Source organism: Macrobrachium rosenbergii, chromosome 16, assembly GCF_040412425.1.
Source record: "Macrobrachium rosenbergii isolate ZJJX-2024 chromosome 16, ASM4041242v1, whole genome shotgun sequence".
NCBI lineage: Eukaryota > Metazoa > Arthropoda > Malacostraca > Decapoda > Palaemonidae > Macrobrachium > Macrobrachium rosenbergii.
In genome coordinates, this window is record NC_089756.1 from 64,415,374 (window position 1) to 64,441,437 (window position 26,064).

Below are 26,064 nucleotides of genomic sequence, written 5' to 3' on the forward strand. Positions count from 1 at the left end.
TTAAATGCTTCTAACTACCTAATTTAATATTTGAAACATCAAATATACCTTAAACTGTCATCCTAAAACATTTAGTCATGAAAGTAATACAGTAATACATTAATTGCTCTATGAAAAACCTGCGAATAGGCAAATTTTCAATGAATAACTGTGAAAAATCTGTGAATAACTGAAGCCACGAATGCTGAACCGCGAATAAGGGGGGGTTGACTTCCCTTGGTGATGTCCGTCTCCATACCCTGCTGTCCAAAGGCCTGCCGCGACCAGCAGAAGAAGTCGAAGAAGAGGAATTGAGAATTATCATTGTCATCTTTGTCTTCATCTTTGTCGTATGCTGTCACCTCCTCCCCTTCTTCTTCCAAAACTAGCAAGCGGAGGAAGAAGAACGCTGCCTCTCCTAGCCGTAAAAGCCCTGTAGGGCTTCAGACAGCCAGCGTCTTCCACAAGGAGAAGGCAACGGATCTTTCACTTAACGGTACTACAGTACAGCAACTCCTGCTGCCTATAGCATGGGAGCTTCTGCTGCCTATAGCTTGGGAGCAACTGTTGCCTGGGGTTCCACAAACCCCTGGTGCACTGTTACTTGTCCCGGGAATTCACCTTCCAGTTCTGGTAAGGGTCCCTGGTCTACGGATCCAGGCCCAGCTCAGTGTGAGAGTAAGCACAGAGCGTGCTGGCGCTCACTCGCCCCCCTACCTGCCGGGTCCCAGTATGGTGACACCGGCCTACTGGCTCGCTCACCTGGGAAAGGCAAGAGGAGGTCTCCAACCAAATCTTCTTCTGCTATGGAGGCCCCAGCTTCTAAGAAAACTGTAGCACATCTTCAGGATAGCCCCTGTCCACGCTTGCGTGAACGGGACCGCTTTCCCCAGGACAGCACCATCCACATTCACGTGAACTGGACCTCTCTCTCTGACTTGTATGACCATTTTCACCTCCACCTCCTTGGATTTTTCCAGGAACTGGGAGCTGGACAGGCCTAGGGTTCGGGACTGGGAATGTTCACACTCCCACCCCATTCTGACCATGGAAACATGTGCTCTGGGTATGGTCCTCGGACCGGACTGGTTGTATGCTCAGCTGGTAGAGAGACCACCAGGGGACTCTGGCGAGCATCCCTCTCCTGTAGAGGGAGTAACCTGGGAAGACCGTGTCCTGGAAGGGCTCTAGGTCCCTATGCCCCAGGACTCAGACACCCCCGAGTTTCAAGGGATTAGTCAGAGATCGTCTGTTTCATACAGCAGTTTAACAATCTTGAGGAAGAGACCATGGCCCTGTGGACCATTTGTCAGCCACCAAAGCTTTTTTGGGACCCCAAAAGGAACCCAATGTCTTGATGGGCTTGCCATGGTTGTGACTTGCTGAAGGGGTCTTGGACCTTGGTTAATTGCTGCGGCAGGATGCAGCAGCAGTGGAATGGACTGCCATGGCAGCATTCCAGATGGTCTCCTGGATAGATGTATGGCCCTTGCAGTGGCCAAGAATGCCTCTTCCTCTTCAGAGTCCCATATTCTGAGGAGGAAGCCACATTCAGGAGACTGATGTTGTCTGGAGGTATGGCCATCTCCTACCTAGCCCACCAGACAGCTAACCTATAGGCAAACCTGGTGCCCAAGAGAAGAGACCCTGTGTCTCGTCAGGTCACCAAATCGGTACTGAGTCGGCATTGGCACTGAGGAACGGACCAGTACTGGGTTCCACTTCCCTCTTCTGTAGAGAAGTGGAGGTCGCAGTGGACAAGCTAAGGATGGAAAATATGACATGCTTGTTCATTAGGCAGTGGCCAAGATCTCTGGGTCTTCACGTGACACTGCAGCCCAACCTTCAAGTCAGGCTGGCCCTTCCACTGTGGGTCCTAGGAAGTCCGAGGCCTCCAAGGGCCCCTCCAAGAGCACCCAGTCTTCTTCTGCCCCAGCTAGGAAGGGTGAGCAGCAGCACTCCGTTCAGCCCCCTGATGAGCACTCTGTCACAGTTGCCCCAGGATAGAGATTGACTTCTCAATTTTTGTTGTGAATTGGCAGTCCTGATCAATTTTGAGAAGTCCGATCTTACACCCAAGCAGAGGGTAAAGTATCTGGGCATGCTGATAGATACGGCAGCAGCTAGAATCTACCCTTCAGACTCGCACATGAGCAAGATGAGAGAGGCAGCGCAGTTATTCCTGTCTCGATGGGAACAACCAGCTCGGCGGTGGCGATTCATTCTCAGCCATCGGTTGTCCTGGGAGAAGCTGGTCCCCCATGGACGGTTTCACCTTCGTTCCCTTCAGTGGAGAATGAAGGGGTTTTGATCTCCGGCAAGAGGCTTCGTGTTCTTCCCGATTCCTCTCTCGGAGGAAGTAAGGAAGGGCTTAGCCTGGTTGCTAGACAACAGGATCCTTGTAATAGTAGTGCCCTTAGGCACTCCCCTTCCCAAGATGCTTCTGTTTTCAGATGCATTGAACGAGGGATAGGGCGCACACCTGGAAGAGTTGCTGGTTTTAGGTTTGAAGAACCAGGAACAACAGACACTTCACATCAATATTCTGGCATTTTAGAACTACAAGAGTTTCAAGATCAAGTGATGGGGCATTCCGTGGCGTTGGTGAGTGACAATACCACGTTAGTGGCATATGTCAGCGAGCAGGGGCGACTGGTTTCCCTTCAGCTACACATGTTGGCGGTGCAGGTGCACAAGTGGGCAGTATCACACTTGGTAGAGCTGTCATCCAGGTACATTCCGAGAAACCGGAATATAGTGGCAGACAAGCTCAGTCGCCAGGGAACAAAGTGATAGTGCATGTCTCACACCACTGCAGACATCCACCTAAACTCCCAGTGATAGATCTCTTTGCAACCCAGCACAACAGAAGCTGTCGTTGTTCTGTTCTATCATTCCAACACCAATGGGACAATCTCGAGGTCTATGCCGTTCCTCTCCTTTTGTCTGGTTCGTTGGGTGATCAACAGGGTCATGGTCAGCCCGAATCTTTAGGATGACCCTGGTGGCTTGCAAGTGGCCACATGCCAAGTGGTATCCAGACCTGCTAGCTCTACTTTCGGAGGTACTGAGAGAGATTCCGTCACAGCTTTTTTGATCTACAGAGGGTAGTTGAATATCCCATATGTTCAACTGCATTTGACCAAGTCCTTCACTCGAAGGTCATCGATCTCCCTTCCTTGTGGGAGATCTACATGCTGTTGAGAAGCTTTGAACAGTCTTTCCCTCCCTTACGAGAGTCATCGGACAGGGATCTGACCCCTCAAGACTCTGTTCCTGCTTGCCCTGGCATCGGCAAAGAGAGTTGGCAAGCTACATGGCCTTCTATGCTAGTACTTGAGGCCATGGGGACCTGTCACGCTCAAGTTTGTCCCAGAATTTGTAGCGAAGACTCTGAATCCGTCAGTCCCTGACATCAGATTCAATTCCTTTTTGATCCCCTCCTTAGAGGACTTTGTTGGTAGTGATCGGGATGAGATAATACTGTGTCCAGTTAGAGTACTGCGGTGCTATCTTAACAGGACTCGACGTCTGAGGCCTGATTGTCGATGAATCTTCGTTAAAGAAAGAATTGTCCAAGAACTTGATTTCTTTCAGGCTTCATGAGACAATCCAGGTAAGAGCTCACGAGGTTAGGGACATTGGTCCTTCCATCGCGACTGGGATGAACCTGTCGGTTCTATAGTTATTAAGGACGGGAGTGTGGTCTCTGCAAACCACATTCACATCCTTTTACATTCAGGATGTTACACACAGGTCCTTGGACACGTTTTTCCTTGGGTCCTGTGGTGGCTGCTCAACAAATTGTGTGGCTCACCCAGCTCCCATAGAGGGACAGATAGCATCTCGCCTGAGGTGTACGGTAGCAAAAGAGAGGATGTGAGTAAGTGACTGGGATCCTCCCTTTTCTTGTTTACCTTTCTTTTCTTGTAAAAGAGAGGCAAGTGGCAAACCATCACATGCTGGACTGGTTTGTCATAACTGAGTGCCCTGTCTATAATCTAGAGTAGATTATTAGATGCAAGTCCTCCCCCTCCCTCTAGCAAGGGGAGAGAGAGGATGATATTAAAACAAACTTAATGGTTTTACTAGCCTTTTATTGTCTCCGACACTATGGGTCCATCCAAGCCCTTTTTGAAATAATGACACAAATTCACTAATTCAAAAGGTCCAGAAGTCTGGCAGTTGAACATCCCATATGGTCAACATATCAGAGGCACGGAACTCCTTCCTCAGCTTATTGAGACAAGGAAGAAAGCCCAGGCGGGTAGAACTTCCAGTTGGTTCAGAGATTTACCCAGAATCCACCCTCCAAATGCTAAGTCTCCTGTGTAAAGACCGAAGATTTGTATTTGATTAGGAACAAACTACAAATTTTTTAAGTAATTTGTATTTTTCCTAATATAAAAACCTGAAGGTCTTTAAATTCACGACCCACCTCAGCCACCCCTCATGCTAATACCTGGGCCGAAAGGCAAAGTAGAGTGCAGACTGATGATTGGGCGTGGCTAACCCCTACCTTTGGTACCTAACAACCTTGTTTGAAAGTTAATGGCCGTTCCAGCTCACGTTCGCAAGCAACATCCCTATGTAAAGGCCTTCAGGTTTGTATGTTAGGAAAAATACAAATTACTTAAAAATTTTGCAATTTTTCTTGAGTTGTGAATCACATTATAATTTGACCCCTGTAGGCTAGTTATGTAGTTATTGAATTTACAATTTACAATTCAGTCAATTGTTTTTCTAACCATGCTTGTATATAATTTTAAGTAACTCATCTAAGATGAAAATTGACTTAGAGGCTCTCAGAAGCCATCCTTAAAATCTGGTTCTTTTCCAACCACGACTTCTCTCTCGGGATAAGGTATGATAAAGAATTTGTTAAGGAAGATATAAGGCAAAATTGATGATGAAGAGAATGATACTAGCTGGCAAGGACTTTGTCTTATCTAAGAGGCAATTTGTGTTCAGTTGCTAAGCCAACAAAATGAGAACTAGAGCAGTTCAAATGAATGTCATTGGACAGATTCAGACATCCAGCAACACTAACCACAGAGTACCAGAAAAATATGCAAGGAATATGGCAATACACTAATGCAGGTGAATATATATATATATATATATATATATATATATATATATATATATACTATATATATATATATATATATATATATATATATATATATATATATATATATATATACACACACACATGAACTTCTTCAGATTCATAAGGATGCGTCCAACATCCCCCCGCAAATAGCTAAAACTGCGTACTTAAAACCCTTCTAAAATATTCTAGAACTGCCCATTTTGATAGTTTAAACACAGAACCGTACAAATGCATATACCTGAGTATTTAACCTAAACGCCTAGCCTCATTTACAAAAGTGTCTGGCCAGAGCGCATGCTCGAGTTAGCGCCGGCTGAAAAGTTTTTTCAAAAATCACAGCACACTTACTGTATATATTAAGAGTTCATTTGTTCTTTTTTCAGTTGCCTGAAGTTTAGTATGCAACCATCAGAAATGAAAAAAATATCATTATCATATATAAATATTGGAATATATGACAGCACGAAAAAAAATTTTTATATATAATTGTATACAAATCATGCTGTGAGCAAATTGGTTAAAGCTAATGAGTTATTTTTTTCATTGTATTGTACATTAAATTGCGATGATTTTGGTATATAACAAATTGTAAAATGATCAGAGCAACACAGAGAAAATATTATCACAAAATGATGCATGAATTCGTAATGCATGAACGTAAAAAAAGTTTTTTTTCAAAAATTCACCATAAATCGAAATATTGTGCTAGAGACTTCCCGTTTGTTGCCAAATGAAGGCAAATGATTGAATGTTATAGAATGTAAGAGCAGAAGCCATAATTGCATTAATCATCATTTTGGTCGAGTCAAAGTGACCTATAGTTTAAATTTTGGCACTGACGATTTATATGAAAATATTTCAAAACTGATAAAAGCTACAACCATGAGTAATTTTTTGTTGTATTCTACATGAAATTGCGCACATTTTCATATATAAAACTTTATGTAACGCCTAATAGAAAATTGTGCAAAAATTACGACAGTGACTAAAGAATTTCTGAGATTGTAAGAGCCTGACGCCGTCTCTTCCAAACACATGTGTGTTCGCGTGTTCGTCGTCCATCGGAGTGGCGAGACGTTTGGCGTCTTCATAAACAGAAACATACACACAGTTTGATACAGAAGATTCGTTGGAACATTATGAGTACATGATTAGAATGCTTGCATGGCAATGCAAGTAGTGGGCATTTGTACATACATCACACAAATAAATAGAAGTTAGGAGAAACAGATGGAAATATTGTATGGTTGAAATCGTATTCCTTTTTAGAGAAAAGAAATGAGATGCTCTTGTTGTCTTGTCCACTCTGATGGACAGCGAACACGCGAACACACACGTGTTTAAAGAGACGGCGTCAGGCTCTAAGCAAGATTTTCAGCAGAGTTAGCTCGGATGTATGGAAAAGTTTTTGCACCACGACAATTAGTTGTGCTGTAGACTTCGTTTGTTGCAAAATGAAAGTAAATGATTGAATATTACCAGAATGTAAGAGTTTTAGCTTACAATTGCATCTTTCGACCATTTCGGTCGAGTCAAATTCGACCGAAGGTTGAAATTATAGCATTTGTCGTGATTTATATGAAAATATGTCAAATTATAAAAGCTAGCCATGAGTTATTTTTTGTTGTATTCACACGTAGAAATTGCAACACATACTACATATAAAACTGTTATGTAAAGGCTAATAGAAAACAGTGCAAAAATTACGGCAAGTGACTAAATAATTTATATTTTCAGCAGCGTTAGCTGATGCTTTCTTTGGGATAAGAAAGAAATTTCCAGTAGTGCAGCTGGGTCACGCTTGTAAACAAAACAACAGCATGACCTGTGAACTCCCAGCATCCTCAAGGCGTGCGGATTTTAAAAATTTTTCGCAATCGAGGCCTATAAGTATTTTTCCGCGAATGTTTAAAAAAACTTTTTGTAGTCGACGTATTTTACGTCCACTTGGCACCCGACAGACAATTTTTGTCTACGTAAAATACGTCCAGTCGGCGTTTAAGGGTTAATAGTTTTATCACAAAAAGTGCATTTATTCATGAAAATTATATGAAAATACAGTAATTAGTGAATATTTCTCAGTGAAAAATACCGCGAATGGGCGAATTTTCCTATAATAATGGCTAGATATGTCCCACGAGAAAACTCATTTAATGTGTGAGTCCACTAATCATGAGAACGCCGAATACGTTTAATTATATATATATATATATATATATATATATATATATATATATATATATATATATATATATATATATACTGTATATATTAAACACATAACTCTGTTACAAATTATTTGTCTCAGTTATATTATATATTTTTAAATGCCATACTACATTGACAAAAATTGTCCAAGAGCAGGACCATCAGTAACACAATTCGATGGAAACACTCAAATGGATATTTAGTAAGTTATTACACAGTTTAAACTTTAACAGGTCCCCAAATAACTGAATAGAAAGGGATAGAAAAGCACATTCGTCTACAGTGCACAGTCATCACCTTCAATCATCTCATTCACTAATCCACCAACCTACCTTACATTAGATAAAGAAACAGTTTAGAGAAAAAGGTAGAAACGAATCTGTCACGCTATAACGTAATTCTTTCACATATAACAGCAAGAGACACAGGAGGGAAAGAGAACCTTAATCCTAGTATTTAAAAGAAACAGGTAAGTGAAAAAGATAGAAATGAGTGTCACATTATAACATAATTCACATAGGTCACGAAGAGACACAGGAGGGAAAGAGAACCTTAACCCTCTATTTATACACTTGAACATTTAACATATTTACAATTGAGCTAAGGTTATTTTTCTTCGCTTAAGGGATTATACGTAATCCCAGCACTGATGACCTTAGATTAATACAGCACTTGAGTAGCAGTACAGGACTATCTTAATAATCATTAAGAAGTGGACAGCTGATCAGGGGTCGTCTTTTAAAACAAATACAAAATAGGTAATTCATATGCACACTTACCCTTCTCAGAATTGCAGCCTACTAGCGCCCCAAAAGTGACCTAGATACAGGGGAGGCAGAGCCACAGTGGGTAGAGGTGGTGCGGCAGAAAGCAGTGCAGTAGGGGGTAGAGAGGTGGTGCGGCAGAGACGCAGTATAACAGGGCAGGATGGCCCTCACCAACACCCACAGAAGATGTGTTGTATGAAGGTATTTCATCAGAAATTCCTCCAGGTGTTTGGTTATAAGGACTGTATGTTTGAACTCCTTCGTTTCTCCATGGCTGTAGAATAAGACTGTTTTTGGAAGATCAGACCGTTCTGGTGATTTCAGACAAACTCCATAGTGGTTTTTCTCTTGTATTTCGTATGTGATTTATTTACAAAAGAATACAATTGGTCTGGTAGATGATCTCCCATGTCGATCTAATATCTAAGCTGTCAAGCACTTTTACATAGCAAGACTAAAATGCACACTAAATAAACATATGACCTCGCTCCAAGATCTCCCACGGCCATTGACATTTGCCCAGCTCTGAGCAAAGGAGAACGCTGAGCGAGGTGCAACCAGATGCTAATGTATGATGACGCATTGTCTTAAAGCACTACACAGGTACTATTGATGACGTCTGGGCGCCAGTTTGACTCAAACGGAGATTTCACAATAGCCTTCCTTCATGATCGATACAGATATATATGTTGGGAATATCTTAGATTTACTAAGAAACGTGTAGTTTCTTTAAATGTGGCATAAAATGAAATATGACATTTGCTCTCGCCACGAAACACAATATTAGAACGAAATCATCAAAACAGGCATTCACTAGCGCTAAGTATAAATCCTCAGAAAGCAAAAGAAAATATACGCTCCAAATATCATTATACTCAAAATGTGAATGAGATATATTTACTGAAGACAGCAAATACTGAAATATGTTGCATATTTGTGAACATAAGTCTTACTAAAATGTAGCAAAGTGAGAAAAAAAAGGTAAGTTATATAACTCAAATATTGATTATACTGACAATGCTAATGATTAACATGTAAATCATATATAGATAATGTAATCCGATAAATAAAATAAAATAATGCAATTCAGAAATGATAATGCAATCCTGGAATGATAATCCAATTCGTGATAATGTAAGTAAAACATTTGTGCACAGATTGTATGAATACATCTTGCAATGATAGAGATTGAAATCAATGCTTAAAAATGCATCCAAAGGTAATAACCATATGGTAGGTTTATATAAATAAACAGTTATCCTGATAGATTAATCAGTATGGACAACCAAATGCAAAATGTTGAATGAACAACATGCTAATACACGCAATTGATACATACATATGTAGTATAGGTTATTAAAGAAATAAATGTAGATAAATGATAACACTCAGAAATGTTCAGCTCTTCCTCATTACACACAACGAAAATAGAACCTTTCAGTCTTTCTCTGTGTACTCGAAGCTTAATGAAAAAATGGCCAGTAATTTCATTACTGAACTCGAACATATAATTGCGCTTCAGTCCAACGCTGACCTTTGAGAAACAGTAGATTTCGCATCGGTCTCCCTTCATCTCTCGTGCTTTTTTCCAAAACATTACGCTGACGATTACGCCTACGGCTCCCAGAACATACCAACGGCAATTAATGTAGAGTGAGAAGAAATCATGGTGATCAGAAGAATGGCTCGCAGGAGACAGCAAGTCTAATGATGCAAATAGCGTTTCTCGATGGGCCTGCTGTAGGGAATTGTTAGACCTTGCAGTCATAGTGTTTCAATGATGTTGATGAAGAAGTTGCGCCTCTGATGATGGATGCTAGCTCGATGAAGAGTGACGACGTTGTTGCAGTGCAGCCATCATTAACGACGCAACATGTGTCCTAAGTTGTCCTAGTACCATCTGGGCAAGTGACGATGTATGGTTCTGCAGAGAAGACGAATGACGTGCCATTCACGAGCTCAGACGAAACTGATTGTCACGATACTGCAGATTAAACCAGCCAAACAATGTTCATGTGTATGGGGAGAGGTTCTGCTATACCAAGTCCAATTCGCATGAATTCAATGACGTAATGTTTAAGAATTCAAACAAATCCATCCTGCATAATTGTTATTATTCATAACATCATGGCACCATTTAACAGTGCTTGGTCTCGACTACCGTAAAGCTTCCTTATTGGCGGAAACCAATACTAGAGCTGACAGATTATTAATACAGGTGTCTAGACGTTAGATACATACGTGGGAAAAGGCGGTAAATCCTTTATACGCTCCACGCCGCCTAATGGGCTGAAAGGAATGTCGGCTTACATCTCATCAAGGTCAACTTTAACTGTGATCAAGCTGTAATAAATCGAACTTATGAAAATCTACTACTGGAACAGGCGCATTTTATCGTGAGCATTATTAGATAATCTTGAGCAAGATCTCTTAATCGGTAACAAATGAGAGACAACACGCCTAGCAGCGCGTTATAGCTTCCACGTAATCTTTGATTTTTCGATAAAGCTGGAAACTCGAGTATACATGATTAATTTTAGCGTGATACATCAGTTAAGCAATAAAACTTGGAGAGTCATGAACCTGATTGAAGCCGCCGGACTGTTCATTTACTTTACTGATTACGCTGTTCAAAGCTTGAATTTGTTTGTTTAGTTCTCCTGCTAATAATACCTTCTTGTTGATGTTCCAGATTCGATTTTCCAACCCCGTGATCGCGCGAAAGCGAACGATTTGAAATCCCTAACCCAAGACCTGCTACGGAACCAACCAAATTTAATGCCGCTAGAAACAAGGGTTACGCCTTTCGTAACGTCATGAGGTATTGACCACATTAGCAAATCACGAGCCAAGATTTCAGCTTCGCTTGTTTTATTCCTTAATTCCCAGAAAAGCAGGACGTTAATGAGTTCCACTGAGCCTCTGAGTGTGTTGCATCTATAGCCATCCTTAGTTTCTCATCGCAGTTTAACCGTATACTGATGAGTGCATTCTCTCCTGAAACGTTTCCTAAGGCCAGCCAATCGCTCATAGAGCGGCACCATTCTCGAAAACTGCTTTGTGTCATCTCATAGCTACACTTATCAGGGCACATCGCCCGGACACCTGCCGAGGCTGATCCATGTGGCCTTCCTTGAGCCATGAGGCCAACCAAAGCCTGTAACAAGTCCTGTCCCTCGTTGCGCCGGCGTGCCGGTGTTGCATTCCTGCTTGCAGTGCCCCTGGGGGAACGTCTTGCTGTGCCCCTGGGTGTACTGTGAGGGCCTCGTCTTAGCATCTTGTAGGTCCTGCTGTAGAAAGAGAATCACTGCGCCATGTAAGCAGGTTGAGACATACTCGGCAATAATTGGTTCCTTTAATGTTGAGTAGATGGTTACAGATCAAGGGATGAGCCAGTACTGTCCTTGCCCGGACTCCGTGCAAAGAGATACACACAATTGGGAAAACATATCGTACAACATTAGGCTAAACACTCCTACAGTAAGGCTTTGTGACCTTAGGTTTTTTATCATGTGCATTCTTCATTAACACTTGAGCCTGTAAGAGGTTTTGATAAAGTGTTTGATATCTACTTCGGCTAACATCTATTATATCCTTCAATGGATCTGATAAACTAGATGTCGGGGATAAGATGTGAAAAGGTGACCTAGCAGGTATCCCATAAACAGCTTCATGGGGAGACATACGGATTGAAGTATGATAATTGTTATTTAGGGTACTGGACACCGTGGGTATTGCAATATCCCAGTTTGTGTCCATACCACCTATGTTTACACGCAGTATGTCTAGCACCTTTCTATTAACCCGTTCTACCAATCCATTAGATTCAGGATGGTATATCATCGTATTGACTTTCTTTATTTGCAGAATTTCGCACAATGAGTTAAGGAAGTGATTATTGAATTCTCCACCTGAGTCAGAGATTATTATATTTGGAATTCCATGTCTGCATATATAGCACTCATAAAACTTCCTAGCGCACTCAATGGCTGTTTTACCTTTTAGTGGTATTAATTCAGTATACCGTGTAAGGGCGTCAATTATAACCAAGAGGTTTTATTCCCCGGTCTGTCTCGTAAAACCTGTCAATAAATCAAGGTGTACCCTTTCAAAAGGTTTGCTAGGCACGGGATAAGTTCCGAGACCTACAGGATTCTTAGTATGGCCCTTGTGACGGAAACATATATCACAGTTTTTAATATATGTCCTAATATCTTTTAACATAGTAGACCAGTAAAATAATGACTTGGCCTTTTGAGAGGTTATTTCGAACCCAGGATGACCGTGCAGAGGATTGGGATTAATGTGATAGGTACAACCACCTGGTCGTTAGTTAACTGTGTTGAACTCCTGGTTCTCCTAGCCACGGATCGGCATAGAATGTTATCCTTAATCAAGAAATATTGATTCGTATATTTCGCATATTCCTTATCATCTGGATTCCTATTTAATGCATCTATTATTACTCTTAATTTCTGATCTTTCATTTGTTCTTGTCATACTGAATCTAGATTCCATTCTATATCTGTAATATTCTCTGTTGTTTGGGCTAAAGATTGACCATTTTCGATAGCAATTTTCATAGCTTGCGAAGGAATTGGAATTTCTTCTAGATCAGCGAAAGGTATTGAGTGTGTTGGTACTGGGTTACGAGATAGCGCATCTGCGATTACGTTTGCTTTACCGGGTAAGTATCCAATTTTAGCTCCAAAGTCCTGGATAATCATGTGCCACCGAGTTCTTTTAGGACTATAATTGAAACCTTTAAAAAAAGTCAGTAAGGGCTTGTGATCAGTTAGAACCTTGACACTATACCCATAGATTATATATTTAAAATGTACCAACGAATTAGCAATGGCGAGGCATTCCTTATCTATTACTGCATATTTCTTCTCTGACATTTTTAATTTGCGAGAATAAAAAGCAATGGGGAAAAACTTATTGTCATGCCACTGGAGTAACACACCTCCTACTCCTTGATCTGATGCGTCGGTTGCAATAATAAAGTCTTTAGTAAAATCGGGAAACTTTAAAATAGGAGCAGAACTGATTTTTTCTTTCAAGGTATCAAAAGCAATTTGATGTTGGGATTCCCATTTAAAAGTTACGTCCTTCCTTATGAGATCAGTTAAAGGAGCTGCTATTACTGAATAATCTCGGATAAACCGACGATAATAACCCGAAACCCCGAGAAATTGCTGTATGGCTTTAACATTAGTAGGAACGGGAAATTTACTAATAGCAGAGATTTTATCATGGACTACTTTAAGACCTTGCCGAGATACCATGAAACCCAAATAGACTAATTCGTCTTTAAAAACTCACATTTAGAAATTTTTACTTTTAGATGATGTTCTCTTAACCTTTGAAGGACTATCTCTAGTTTACTTAAATGCTCCTCCAAGGTGTTGGAAAATATAACTAAATCATCCATATAAGCATGGAGAATATTCCTAGTAAATCTCTGAACACTATATTGATCATTCTAGTGAACGTAATAGGAGCACAACGTAGCCCAAATGGCATACGTAGGAATTCATAGTGACCTCTAGCTGTACTAAAAGCAGTGTACTGGGTACTATCCTTAGCTAAGGGTATCTGGTGAAAGCCTTTAAGTAAGTCCAAGGAAGTAAAAAATTTATTCTGTCCTAATAGAGACAAAATATCATCTGTGCAAGGTACTGAGAAACGATCGGGGATAGTTTGGTCGTTGAGCTTGCTAAAGTCAACACAAATCCTCCAGGTTTTATCCTTTTATGGTACTACTATCAAGGGAAAATTATAAGGGCTGTTAGATTTCTTAATAACCCCCTCTTTTAACATTTTATCTACCTCAACATTGATTTCATTCAGAAATTTGGCCGGCAGACGATATGAAGGTACGTAAATGACCTGGTCCTTATCCTTTAAACGAATTTGATGTTCGATGACTTCCGTTTTGCCTAAAGCTCCAGTACTAGTAGAAAAAACATCACTATATTTGGATAAAAGATAAAAAAATTTCTTGCTTATATCCCTATCTAAGATGTCTGCTTCGATTTTGCCTTTAATTACCTTTAAAAGAGATTCGTCTGTTGCTGATTCAGTGGAGTTAATTTCAGCAACTGTAAGGATTCGATGTTTATATGCTTCGATATTGACAATATGTTGATTTTCATGTACTGTTAAAGCAGCATTTAAGTGATTAAAAACTTCAATGTTAACCCGATGATCAGAATTTACTGTGTATAATGCTTGCGTGACTGAAAGCCCATTGATCTTCAAGGTATCAGGAAGAATTAAAACCTCTGAGCCTGGCAATTTTCTTTTAACCTTGACCGTGAGATACGATGGTGTGTTTGGCTCAATGGTTTGTGCGAACGCAGCAAGGACGGGTGCCTGAGAGTTATGTTGGGTTGCTGTAACAATATCATCGCTTATGAGACAAGTGACTGGCTCTTCGATATACGTTATCTTCTTACTCTCTGTCTCCTTCTGATCCAAAACAGATTTCAATGTGTGTGAAGACCGATAGAATTTCCTTTTATAAACACTCCGTGTTTTGCGGGTGTTAAAATTACGTTATGTAATGACATTGATGGATACCCCATAATAACTACTGGGTACATATTAATATTGCCAACAATGATAAAGGTATCCGTAAAAGTACGTTGCCCCAACCTGTATTGTATCTGAGATGTACCAATTACATCTAATTCGTTATTGCCTATTCCTGACAAACGAACATCGGAGCGTTCGATGGGAAATCTTGAAAATAAAAGGTGATGGGTACGTAAATCCATTATATTTCGTGGACTACCTGAATAAAAAAACAAGGTGAAATGCTTGTGTTCTAAGCTAACTGCATGCAAAGTGGGTCTAACTTCTTCTGAGCGAATAATAGCGTGTATTTTGCAAAAATCTACGGGACCGTGCTCTGCATGTTTGGGAGACACTACCTCGATTTCTGGAAAATTCTTGTCTTCACACATATCTTGGAGAACATTAAACTTATTATCTGATTCAAAAAGTGATGATAACCCAATATCACTCTCCTCCCCCTTTAAGCTGGCTATGTGGTGTTTGTCTGCCCGCCGGCATTCGGAAAATTCACTGACGCATGGTTGTTTGGAACTGCTGAGCCTGAAGTTGGCTTTCCCGAGGAACGATTTGAATGTACTTGTTTCTGACCTGCATTACTGTTCTGCTTGTAATGTTTGTTCCTTCCCCATGGTACTGTTGCTTTTAGCGTCATTACCAGTATTTTGAATGTTTGTGTTACTGTTTAAATTCTTCTTTCTTGCATTGCAATGACTATACTTATGATTTGGACTGTTATGGATTGAACAATAGCGGGATCTACACTCATTTATCATATGACCTGGTCTTTTGCAGTTAAAACAAATGACTGCTGATGGATTATTAGTGACTAAGTTAACCTGTTGCGGTGATGTAGACGCATGATTTTTGTTTTCTTGCTTTGTAAAATCCTGAATTAGAGAAGGATCGAGATCTGTACACTTGGACAAGTGTTTCCGAACTTGCCTATAAAAATCTAATTCTGAGCTATCTGACTGTAATTTCTCATCAAAACACTTAACCAAAGGTTCAGGTAACATCGCTGTTACAAGTGTTAAATAGAATAACCTGCAGACAGATTTGGAACTGATATGCAGATCACTATTGACCCAACTTGAGCCATCAATCTGTCCTTTATACTCTTCGAGCCTATCTCCTATCAGAGCTGCCCTATCTGCTATACTTAGATTAGTCATAGATGTGAGTCTTATGATGTTGCGTAAAGCAAGAACTTCGTCCAATGCATCCTCACTCCCATAAATGGAACGCAGATTGGCTTTAAAACCATCCCAAGTGTTTGTTTCTTTAAAAGATATTCCCCGCAAGTACGCACCTGCATCTCCCTTAGCAAAATCTATGAAACTCTTTGCCTCTTGCAATTGTAAAGACGGATCGGTAATGGATTTTGCCGTGAGGTGTACGTCTATAGACGAAATCCAAGATTCGACACCCTGCGTCAAAAATCCATTGACACGACCTGCGAATGGTACAATTGGCGATCTAGCATTAACTACCGTAACTACAGGATTCTGTGGGGAAGTGGTGGGGTCGCTCCCACTTGGGGTTGGAGGAGTCATTTTCCTACTAAGTTTCCTATCCGCACGCCTACTCTCTAAGTGATCTTGAAACCTATATGAATAAACACGGCCGCTACGTAACCTCATAAATCTAAACCAGGAATGCAAGTAAATAACAACCGAGATCCATATAACCGCTAAAAAATAACATCACTTATGAAAAATGCATCATAAAATACAATAATGAAAAGTAATAAATGCACTTTCCTGAAAAAGAACAGAGTTAACAACGTGTCAGGCGTAAAAATAAAAAAGAACACAAAAGTATGAAAAAATGAGGTATCAGGAACCGCTACGTCTGCAAGGCAAAGGTATTAATCTACGGCACTGCTCACCTTATATCAGCAACCTGCCACTCGAGACCCGAACACTGTAAATGAATATACCAACTGTTATAAATAATGGCTGTACTTAGCTTTTTATTGGATTCTGGTAAGTAGGTCGACGAGGTTCCTCTGCTGTCCGACTTCCGTCTGGCTAGATACACGTCATCAAAGGGATGTTATTGTGGATGTTGAACTTCTTATGTTGATGAATGTTGATTGCAGAAACCCTCAAGGAACATCGTGGAGTGTTGATGTGCAATGTTGCGTAGATTTGTGTAGATTTCTCTCTCTCTCTCTGCCATGCGTTGGGGAAGATGTGTTGTGAAGGTCAGATGTTTTCCTCGCTTTTTCGTTGATGATTGTTTTCTTTCCGCTTCCAAGACGTTTTGATGCATCGAGTTGTCCGTCCGACTGTAACCATGTCATTTATGAAGATGACAATTGTCTATGGTTTTTTGGGCATCTCGCCGTATCGGAGCTTCCGTTTACCAATGTAGACGCCATGTAGAGGTGCTGCCAGAAAGCTCTGTTGTGACCGCTGTTGTGTATACTGTTGTACGCTGTTGACCGCTGTTGTACGCTGTTGTACGCTGCCACCACCTGTTATAGGAAGGTATTTCATCAGAAATTCCCCCTGGTGTTTGGTTATAAGGACTGTGTTTGGAACTCAGTCAGAGTTTGGTTGTGACATCTTCATTTTCTCCATGGCTGTAGAATAAGACTGTTTTTGGAAGATAAGACCAATGTTCTGCAGGATTTCAGACAAACTCCATAGTGGTTTTTCTTGTATTTGTCAAAAAAGAGACTATGTACAAAAGAATACAATTGGTCTACACAGGATGATCTCCCATGTCGATCTAATATCTAAGCTTTCACACTTTTACATAGCAAGACTAAGATTCACACACACGAACAAACATATGACCTCGTTCCCAAGGACTTCCCACGGCTACGTGACTTTGCCTCCAGCCCTGATCAAAAGGAGAACGCTGAGTTTATGCAAACGCATGCTAATGTATGATGACGCACTGTCTTTAAGACACTACACAGGTACTTATTGATGACGTTTGCGTCTGGTTTGATCGCACTGAGATTTCGCAATAGCATTCCTTTCATGTGCGACAGAGATATATATATTGGGAATTATCTTAGATTTACTAAGAAACGTAGTTTATTTAGATGTGGCATAAATGAAATATGACATATACCTTGATGACATTGTGATTTATTCTAATACATGGGAAGAACATCTGAAGATATTAAGGAAAGTGTTCAAGAAACTATGGGAGGCAGGACTAACAATCAACTTACAAAAAACTGAGTTTGGAAAGGCAACTGTACAGTATCTAGGATTTGAAGTTGGAAAAGACCTTCTCGCTCCTATTGACGCTAATGTAGAAGGTATCCATAAGGCTACCCCTCCTGCTACGAGGAAACAGCTACAAAGATTTTTGGGCATGGCTGGATTTTATCGCCGATTCTGTCCACATTTCTCAGCCGTAGTAGCTCCCTTAACTGACTTAACCAGTCCTAAAAGAAAGTTTGTTTGGACTCCAGAATGTCAAGAATCATTTGAGAAGGTTAAAGCCATATTAACTTCAAGACCAGTGCTTCAAGCTCCAGACTTCAATAAAAAGTTTGTGATACAAGTTGATGCATCCGACTGTGGAATTAGAGCTGTTCTACTTCAAGAAGATGACAACAGAATCTTCCATCCAGTATGTTTTATGTCTTCAAAGTTGAAAAAGCACCAGAAAACTTACTCAACAATCGAAAAAGAAACATTAGCATTAATCACAGCATTGAAAAAGTTTGAAGTGTATGTGAACCGACCTAGGAATGAAGAAATTTTAGTGTTGTCGGATCACAACCCAATCTCATTCACCAATAAGATGAAAAATAATATGAGATTGACCAGGTGGTCTTTATGCCTGCAACCATATAATGTAAGAGTTAAACATATTTCAGGAAAAGATAATGTCATAGCAGATTATTTATCCCGTTGTGAATCGTTGGATTCAAACCCGGGATAAGTAATCTTCTGGGGGGAGGAATTTCATGATGTTGCCTTGTAATACATATATCCTCCTATAAATTTGACATATTTACTCTTTTTCATGTGTTATGTGTATGATAATGGTTGTTGAAGCGTCATATTTAGTTTGGCATCAGATCTCAAAAGAACTAATGATTAAATAACTTGATAGCATAATTTAGAATTGTTAATACAATTTTAATAATAAAGTAGTTGAGAACGAATCTCTTTCTTGGTAAAAGCGTAGTATATTGAACACGTGTGTGTCCAGCAAAGACTTGTATCATTTCAGTTGTCATCAGTTGAGATAAGAGAGAGCGCTTTGTTTTGGGTTAGTGATGACAGGTTTGGGATAACAAATGCCGATTCGTCCCATACGGGCTCAAGACGAGTGATTTCATGTTGTTACATGCGTTGTTCGAGTCACGTACGCCACTTTGAGAGAAAGAATACGTGTCTTGATCAATTACATCATGTTTTGTAAGACTGCATTCAAAACGTTTTGCTGGGATGACGTAACTTTCTTCTAGAAGCTTCTCCATTGTATCTCGCACCCAAAATGCTTTAATGACGTCACTTCCCTGCTTCTAGAACTTTTGTATCTCACACACAAAATGCTTTAATGACATCATGTAATTGTTTCACGTGTTACTGGAATCCTAAAATTGTTTCATTCTGATTTCTGAGACCAGTCGATTTGGTTCCCTCTCTCTCTCTCGTTCTTAGACAGAGATTACTTTTAACGTAGTGTTTTGTGGTCACGTATTAGCATTAACTTTTGAGATCTGAATTTAGCAAAGTTATTTAGTTTGTAACGGCGCCTGGTAAAAAAGTGTGTATTGTGTGTAAGGTAACGTGAATTTTACTTATTAATACCATGGTATGATAAGTTAGGAAATTTTGAACAAGTGAAATCATTATTGATAAATCTTATGTGTATTTTTGTGTGTTTTTCTATTTACAATCTCTTTATATTTTAACATTTTTTGTGTTTGTGATGTAACATTTATTTACGTAGCATTTTAAATATTTCTTGGTAATTTAACATTGCATGTTTGATTTGATATCTCATGTGTTAAGATTTTCTTTTTAAATGTTGAGTAATTCTTGATAGTTTAAATTTTGCTTGATTAATTTAAATTCCTGATAAAGTTTTTGTGAGTTAGTTTTGTTTCATAATTTAATTCAAGAATTAATTGAGTGTTGTGTTATTTTCAAGTAATAATAAATTTTTCAGATTGTGAATTCTGATTAACCCTTTGATTACGGCCGAGATGAGACCTCACACTTACCACAATCCAGAGGGTTTTCAGACGGTAGTCACCCGTAGCATGCTACCAGACGCACGAAATCGTAAACAATCATTGTAATAGCGTGTGTATTTGTTGTTTTGCTACAAATTAATCTGTTTTATTTATATGGTAATATTGTGATAGTAGCGATCCTTGATATAGATATTATGCAATTAGTGTAACAACACAAATAAATAAACATAGGATAAGTACGATATATCGGGGTTTACTGTTGCCAGAGGTACAAGCACTGCACTGATTGAGGATGACAGTCTTCTTTTTTTTTTTTTTTTCTCTAATTCTGTTTGAATCCGTAAAGGACAGCTACATCACAGTTGTGTATTATAGTTAAAAATTATTTGTATATCCGTCAGAAAACTAATCATAAAGAATGTTCATCATTTTTATGGTTCCGCTTACTATTCCACTAGCTGGGCAAAAAAAAAAAAAAGAGAGAGAGAGAGAGAGAGAGAGAGAGAGAGAGAGAGAGAGAGAGAGAGAGAGAGAGAGAGAGAGAGACGTGACAGAATAAAAATTTTTACCCATGATTTATTCCTTCTAATTGTACATCAATAACATTGGAGAGTAAGTAGACACAATCACAATATTGGTTGCAATATTAACCACATTTCTGGGTAATATTTTTAGCAATGATCAAGCACCCAGCTGACAAGGGATACGCAATCTAGAAATTCAGATTTATCAACACTGTGTGAGCTCTTGTATAAGAGACTAGCATTGGCATTGGTCTTACTTTGGTTTTACCATTCAGGCATACGCATAGACTTATAAAATTCTGTGGACTGTGGGTGATGTAATATATTTACTAGTTTATGTCAATCGTATTTTATATTTCAGGAATATGGAATAACTTCTAATATCTTATTATACATTCTTGCAACTAGATAGGAATTTTATCTATTCAAGTAGAACACATATTTTTTAGATGTACATTATTTGTGTTACACTATTATTTTAAGACTGCTATTCAGAAAAATAAATATTTCCATACACTTCTATAATACTGGGAATGCCGTTTTACCAGGAAAGTGTTTATGAGAGAGAGAGAGAGAGAGAGAGAGAGAGAGAGAGAGAGAGAGAGAGAGAGAGAGAGAGAGAGAGAGAGAGGGAGAGAGACCATATAAACGGTAAGAATGGCAGGTATTTATTTTTCTTGGTTAGTACAGCTGCTGCCAAATAATAAATCTACACTGAGAAAAATGATACTATCTTTGTGTGCCATATAAAGTAAATAATTTATATAGATTCAGGTTAAAAGGATAAAAGGGACGTATAATTGTTTCCCTTGAGCCTCTCCTTTACCTGTAAAGATTATTCTAGCAGGTTATATTTTTGCAGTCTACAAGTGGTGAATTCTTTTGTTGTTTTTGGCCTAAGCGATGTAGGTAAAATGTTCGTTATCTATTCCCCATTCACCTTTTATTCAAACCTTGTCTCCATATTACGAATGGTAATCAGACACGTGCGGGCAAAAAGAAACAACCCCTAGTCTATAAAGCGATTAGTCATTGTCCCGCACAAATGGTACACGCTGCAGGGGACAATAGAAGTACTCACCCTACCCAGGATTATTCATAGCCTAAAGGAAACCTCACCAATAATGCTCGACCCCATCTCTTCTTTATTTGTTCCTTCGTTGCTAATCACTTTTCTTGTAAGTGAAAGTAATGGAGCAGTAGCAAAATATCTCAATAAAGAAAAATATCAAAGATAGAAAATTATATATATATATATATATATATATATATATATATATATATATATATATATATATATATATATATATATATATATATATAATCCATGACAACGCTGCTTACACGACACAACAATATATTTTGATCACTAGTGAATATGGACTTTTGTTAGGTGAGAATCGCATTTCCATGGCATATGCAGGTGTGACAGACGACGTAGGTGGTACGTGAGATGTCGGAATCCTTTTGATGAAAATGACCGGTCGTTGTTTTCTGCTCTTGCTTACCTTCCACCTGTGTTGAGTTTGGTGGGCCTGAACGCTGGAATACTACCTTGGGAATAGGGCCTGGGATTATCCCTTGTCCTTCGGACAGATTCCAATTCATTGTTTGGTTGATGATGGCGGTCAAAAGTCAGGGGAAAAGTAAAAATCATATTAGCTGCCAGTAATAAAGGAATATTCCAAAATCGGCCATTGTCAGTGAAACAAGCAATTATTCCAACGGTCACGCCCACCAAATTCGACAAAGTGGAAGGTACAGCGAGCTGAAAACAAAGCAGGTCATTTCTGTCAAAGCACACGTGCATCTCAATACCACCTATATACATACATACAGTATATGTACAAACACACACACACATTACTGCACACACACACACCCATATATATATATATATATATATATATATATATATATATATATATATATATATATATATATATATATATATATATATATATATATATATATATATATATATATATATATATATATATATATATATATATATATATATATATATATATATATATATATATATATATATATATATATATATATATATATATATATATATATATATATATATATATATGAATCCATGACAACGACAACAATGATTACACGACACAACAATACATTTTGGACATTAGCGAATATGGACATTTGGAAGGTGACAATCGTATTTCCATGGCAGACGACGTGGGTGGTACGTGAGATGCCGGAATCCTTTTGATGGAAATGACCGGTCGTTGTTTTCTGCTCTTGCTTACCTTCCACCTGTGTTGAGTTTGGTGGGCCTGAACGCTGGAATACTACCTTGGGAATAGGGCCTGGGATTATCCCTTGTCCTTCGGACAGATTCCAATTGAATGTTTGATTGACGATGGCGGTCAAAAGTCAGGGGGAAAGTGGAAACAACCTCCTTGAATGGAAATCGTATTAGCCGCCAGTAAAAAGGGAGGTTCCAGAATCCGCCTTTGTCAATGAAACAAGGAATTGGAGACTGCCAGGGCTTGGGATAATCCCGGGGGCCCATTTTCAAGCTAATATTCAAAGGGTCACGCCCACCAAATTCGACAAAGGTGGAGGGTACAGCGGCTGAAAACAAAGCGGTTCATTTCTGTCAACAGGACACGTGCATCTGAAATGCCACCTACGCGCGTCGTCTGTCACACTTGCATGTGACATGTAAACACAATTGCCACCTCACCACATTCACCAGGGATCAATATTATAAATCATTGCTGATTAAAATATGTAATTGAGTGGTGTGTGTGTATGTACCGTATATATGTATGTATATATATATATATATATATATATATATATATATATATATATATATATATATATATATATATATATATATATATATATATATATATATATATATATATATATATATATATATAATATATATATATATATATGAAAAAATGCACGAAGGAAAGAGAAACGAGTCTGCTAAGTAAAGGACAATACGTCGGAAAAACCTTGCAATACTCCGTTGCTTCTCTTTCCTTCGTGGAATTGTCTTTATTTATATATTCATCACGTTCCATATTCTCGTGATTCAGTTATATATATATATATATATATATATATATATATATATATATATATATATATATATATATATATATATATATATATATATATATATATATTATTATATACTTTTGTACGTGATTCATTTATCACATATTACAGGTGTGATAAAATAAGAAACAGGTATATAGGTCCTGACCGGTTTCGACTTTATTTCAAGCCATTGACGAAGGACTGATACAGAGTGTGAGAAGTCACAAATATATATACTACAAGAACAGTACTGACGAACATACACAACCGTTAGGGACTCCATATCCCCACTCAGGCCGGTGTCGAGGTAGGAGTGGCCTTTAAAACTCATTTGGCTAAAAATCACAATAGACTCTCTGGGGACATTGCTGATAAACAGACCATACCCCACCTCAGATCCACACCTGACAGGTGTCATGGAGGCAAGTTTGGAAACTCATTAACATTACTACCCTCGTACTGTGTTTACAAATATGATAGTCCTATTTTCATACATCTCTACTGCCTACCTTAAAGTTTAAACAATTTACAAATTTCTTTTGATATTATAGGATCAAGTTTATACATCCCTTGACTGATATTCATATTATGGTTGTAACTTTCTTTTATAAAGCTAGATTCAATGATGTTCCTTTCCAGTGCATTATTAGAATATACAATCCTTTTTGCCCCTTCCCAGTTGATAGCATGATTGTTCTCACTAACATGTACAAATATACCACTGTTCCCTTGTGCATACCTCACACATTTCTTATGTTGTTCAATTCTTTTTCCAGTGCTTTCCCAGGTTTGGCCAATATAAAAGTTGTCACAAGACTTACACGAATTTTATATACACACCCTTTAGTATTGTCTGGGGAGTTCTTGATAAGTACATTTTTTATTGTTGTATTGTTCTTAAATGCGACATTAACACCAAAATTCTTAAGAAGATGAGGATATCTTTCATATTATTATTATAAGGCAAAACAAGCAAATTTTTTTGTGTTGTAAGGTTCTTTCTGGTTTTGATACATAGTCTTTTTGCCGCTTCAAATGCACTGTTTAATACACTATCAGGATATTTCAATTTTTTGCCTGCATTCCTAATCTTATCTATTTCATCATCAATATATTCAGGGCTACATACCCGTAATGCTCTTAAAAACATAGATGAAAACACTGACTTTTTAACCTTATTGCTTTGTCCAGAATAGAATATGCACATAGGAAGAAATATTAGTGGGTTTTCTATACACACTATATTTAAACCCACTACTATTTCTTCGTATGAGGACATCCAAAACGGTAAGCACCCATCATTTTCCATTTCCATCGTGAATTTAATTGATGGTACTAATTGATTTAACTTGGCAAAAAAGTTATTTACATCTTGGTTCCCTGGCCATACACAAATTATGTCGTCAACATACCTAAACCATGTTACATTACGTGGGATTATGTTGTTTAATATCTTCTTTTCAAAAAAATTCCATATATAAGTTACTTAACACTGGGGATAGAGGGTTTCCCATTGCCATACCAAAATTTTGTGAGTAAAATTTACCATTAAATTCAAATTTACAATCTTTTACACATAATTTAATCAGTTCAATTAAAGTACTTTTAGAAAATGGGATATCCAGCTGTGTGTTCTCTAACAATTCAGATAAAAACGAACATACACAACCGTTAGGGACTCCATAGCCAAATGAGTTTTAAAGGCCACTCCTACCTCGACACCGGCCTGAGTGGGGATATGGAGTCCCTAACGGTTGTGTATGTTCGTCAGTACTGTTCTTGTAGTATATATATTTGTGACTTCTCACACTCTGTATCAGTCCTTCGTCAATGGCTTGGAAATAAAGTCGAAACCGGTCAGGACCTATACCCCGTTTCTTATTTTTCACCTGTGGTAATGTGTGATAAATGAATCACGTACAAAAGTGATAATAATCATCAATGGATACCACGCGCTCCTTCCGATCTTTCTGTGTTCTTTTCCCCATCTTAATGGAATATGCCGTCAGAGAATTTGCCGACGCCCTCACTCAAGCTCATACCAACAAGGAACACCTGCGGTTTTTACGTGAATGTCGGGATGAACAAGTGATACCAAGATCGTTCATAACCAATTCCTTGCTGAAATTAGAAGACCAACCCTTCGGTGAAATACAACGTGCCATATTGGAAAAACATATCAACATCAAAACATTGGAAACCAAAAAGAACTTTGAAGATCTCACGAGAAAAAGACGACATTTTGAAGCCTCAATACCACCAGATTGGAGAGATTCCCTACGTGAATATTGTCATGTGAAGATGAGGAATCAAGTGTATCGGAAACTGAAAAAAAAAACACGATAATAAAATGAAACTGTTGATTGAAAGAAGCCCTTGGACCAACAACGCCAATCATGAATGTGTCGTCAACTTATCAAACAAACAGCTGGATAGAAATGTAACTAGTGCCTTAGGCTACGGCTTAAACTTTGCTTTATCTCCTGGCGGAAGGAACAGTGTGGAAATAACTAAAGGACTGTGTAATTTGGAAAAATATAGTGATTTAACGAATGAAGAAGTGAACATGGTTAAGGGAGTGATTTATGGAAGTATGAAAAAATCAGACACCACAAACGTCCC